The sequence below is a fragment of the Gavialis gangeticus genome, unplaced genomic scaffold (genome assembly GCF_001723915.1).
Source record: "Gavialis gangeticus isolate Ggan-Ray unplaced genomic scaffold, GavGan_comp1, whole genome shotgun sequence".
NCBI classification, from domain to species: Eukaryota; Metazoa; Chordata; order Crocodylia; family Gavialidae; genus Gavialis; species Gavialis gangeticus.
In genome coordinates, this window is record NW_017729029.1 from 49,692,594 (window position 1) to 49,696,578 (window position 3,985).

Consider the following 3,985-nt stretch of genomic DNA (forward strand, 5'->3'; position numbering starts at 1 on the left):
TTTTTTTTTTTTCCTTCCCCCCCCCCCCCCCCAAGGGGATAACAGAAACACTGAAAAGGGATGCTGTATGATATATGTCCTTGGCATGTAAATTAATTTGTTTATAGTTATGTATGCATATCATATGTTTATATATGTACGTAACACATTTTATACTTTCACTTCTGGATCTTTGAGTTTAGTTATAGCAAATCTTCTGGGTGACAATGAAGGATGGAATAGGAAGAGAATTGCTGATCCTAAATTATAAAGGTACTTGGCCAGTACTTGGAAATGTCAGGTATTGAAGGAAAGACCTGGTCCAAATGTTTAGATACAGGTGAGACCCTGGTTTGGATGCCAACTTTTTTTTGTAACTACTTACTAGTATGAGACAGGGATTTAAGAGTCTCCAGTTCAGTTAGGAATAATCTCAGGTGAGTCAATTGATCTTAGGAAAGGCTCAGAGATGCTATTCTTTGATTGTTCAGTGTATAAAACATCTGTATCACAAAATCACATGGACACTCATGACAATCAAATGCTACTATATTCTTTACTTTGGTTTCTTTAGCTCCCATTCTAAAAAGTATAATTTAATGATCCCTCGCTCTATGTCTGGTACAAATGTGAAATTTATATTAGTGTATATACAAACATAGTTGGGCGGTGACTAAAGGATAGCTTTTGAAGTCTTGGGGGCTGCTCTTTATGTTAGTAATAAGAAAGGAGGCAACATGTGTGCACTATAGAAATGAGAGAACTGACACAATGACTATGAAATAAAAGATGATGGAAGCCAGACAGTTGTAAATATGAAATCTGTATGGCACAAAGTTTATAGGGGGGAAAAATATCATACTTATGAGGACTCAGTTTCCTTTGAATTTCTTTTGCTTCCAGCCACCTTCATTTAATCACGAGAAAGATCTACCATTGGATCTTTCCATACTCATGGTAAAGGTAGTATCTGTATCAGATGGATGTTCTTCAATTATGTTGATAGACCATATTAAATCATTTCCTCTTACTCCTGGCCACCACCCTTGGTGTCTCTTATTTTTCAGAGATGCTGTGTTCTAGTATACCAATAGCATAAATTTTGCAGCTTCGTGAAAAGCAAATATATATGACAGACCTTGATGACTTAAAAAAAAATATTAGTAACATTTCAGAGCAATGACTAGTCATAGGCAAATATTGTAAGGTTTAAAAGCTTGACTGGGTCTGAATAAATACTTGACATGCTGATGGCTTTCTGTGAATACCCTGTGCCATATCAAAATTTGTTTGACAGTTGTTCTGGAAATCCAATTTCCTGGTGTCACTGTGTTCAGAAACCAGTATTGTACTAGTATGTCTCCTGGTACTTTGAAACTCCAGTCCAGTCTTTCTGTGCAAACATGCACTAAGGTAAAAGTAAAGCCTCTGGCTGGCTTACCACTCCATCCAGGAAGAGCAATAACCATCTGCAGATGATGCTTCCTCAGCCTGACGAAGGGCATTTGTGCCCAAAAGCTAGCTCAGAAGAATTTTTCCAACTATTTGAGATGGTCTAATAAAAGATACCGGATTTAGCCAAAGAACTTTGTCTGTCTAAGGTAGTGGAAAGGCTGTTTCTTTGTTCTCGGTTATGGTCTGGCTTGAGAGAGAGTTTAGGTGTAGTTTCTGGTACACCTGCAATCTGGTATCTGCAATCCAAACTGAAGTGGGATTCCAAACCTGCCAATGTTTACCAAGAAAAATGAGTAATACAGTTTAATGTTGTTTATAACGTATGCTGATGAGATCAATCCTACTTTCTTTTACTGAATGTCATGCCTCAGATTCCTGTCTTACAGATGTAACTATGAAGAATAGCTGGGGAAATAAATGTACTGTAATCAAATCAGGCAGTAGGTACAGTATGTGGTCCTGGGGGTTGGGTATCTTTTCAAGGAGCTTTTAAAAATGTATTAAGGCAAAAAAACACACACACATTTTTTCTAATTATCTCTTGCTATCATTTTATGGAATCTTTTTCAGTATGTCAGATAGCAACTCAGCACAGGAGTCATGAGTGGGATGATTGCACCTACATTAGGTTTGTTTGACTCCCTAGATCACCTTTTATACGCTTTGTTCCCTACTCAAAATTTGTAATCACTTCATTGACTGACGTTTGAAATGGAGCAGGCGGTTCTATTACACATTCATTATTAATCAAATTACTCAGTCATCTGGACTTCTGATATACATTGTCTCCTATACTGACATCAACTTAAGATGGTGCGAAGATTCATCGCTACTTCAGCTTGATGTCAGGATAACATCCTTTACTCTGTGTGTTTGTGTGCGAAGAGTTGCAGACGTAAATCTTGTACATCCTCTGAAATGTTCAATATAATAATGCACTGACCTTTTATTATCAGTATAATATATAGATGTCACTTTGATTCATGTAAGGAAGTTTTCAAAATGCCAGTATTTAAGATTTGTGTAAAACCGAATTTTAAGTACAGCATGGCTTAGGATGGAATTGTAGGTTGGTGTCTAAGCTGCTGGTGCCCTGAATGGCTTTCTAGCCTGGCTGGCTGCTAATAAATAGTGTGGAAATTAAGTAGATACGTACCCATCAGTGCATGAAAAGAGAAATTAATTCAAACAATAAAGCATCTGACTGCATTAATCAGTGCTCTATACCTTCCAATTATCCTTACCATTTAAGCTAAAGATTCTCAATATTTTATATATTTTAAATTTCAGATCTGATGCAATATTTAGAGTACAATTATGTTTTGGTTTGCTACACTCTTCATGCCAGTTTTTTTTTTTTTTCCTATGTTTTGAAGTCCCTCATTGATTTGCTTCTCATTTTCATTACTGATGGCCCCCATCAGACAGGCAGGCTCCAAGCTAATTAGCAGGGCTTTGTTCACGAAGGCTTGTTTCCTCCAAAAACACTGCAGGAAGGAAACTGATGAACAACAGTACGCAAGCTGCAATTTTTATAAAAGATAATGGTAGCAATAATATGCTGTAATGTTTGGAATAAAATGGCCCACCTCAGAAATTATTAGTTTGTGTATAATGATGAGAACTATTATGACCTAAGTTGTATTGAAATAGGGAGGTACACTTGTATTTCATTAGAAGAATCAAAGCCTTGGTATATGCATCAGAATCATCTTGTGAAACTTTGAGGATTGGATTAAAGTGATCCTAGATTAAATCCTTTCCTTGGTTTGGCTTTGCAAATTAAAGCCCTCTCCCCCCCCCCCGCCTTTTTTTTCTCATCTCTGCATTTTGAGTGACTAAATTCATCTTCTTTTGATGGTGAGTAGAGAAGTTTTCCTGGGAGTTGTCTTAAAATCTTCTCAGAGAAGTTAAATAGCAATGACAAAGTAGATGCAACTGAGAGACATGGGTTGGGACATGAGTAATAGAGTTTTTCCTCTATGGTGGCTGTTAGTTAACTCCAGTGAGGGGCTGGCCATTTTGTATGATAGAAACCCCCTTCTTGTGGCTCATGTTCTCCATCTTAAGTTTATGCAAAGGAAATAGGATAGTAATTAATTAGCAGTTGCTTTCGGTTGCTCGTTACCAGATGAAATAGCCAGTAGGCCTTCAAGTAGGCAGGCAGTTGTAGTTTTGGAAGGTCCCTGAGCATTTCCAATAATGCAGTTAAATTCTGAATTTGATACTGAATTCAGACTGAACACTTCCATAACATCTATGTGGAATAAAACTTCAGATGATAAGCTGAAATATGAAAGTCAGTGCATTAAATACCTTTCTTTATAGGGTCAAGGCAGTCCTGGTGGGGGCACCCCCCCCCCCTTTGTTCGCTCCTAAATTTTGGCTTTCTAGTGTTCATATTTGGACCATCTCCTGACAGTACTCACACTGAATATTGCTGGACTTCTGTCTTTAGTATCAGTTAGTCCTGAGGTAATGCATTGTAACCACGGCGCATGCTAATTTTAAATATGTATGGATTCTGAGAACTGATGATTTCTCCCCCTCT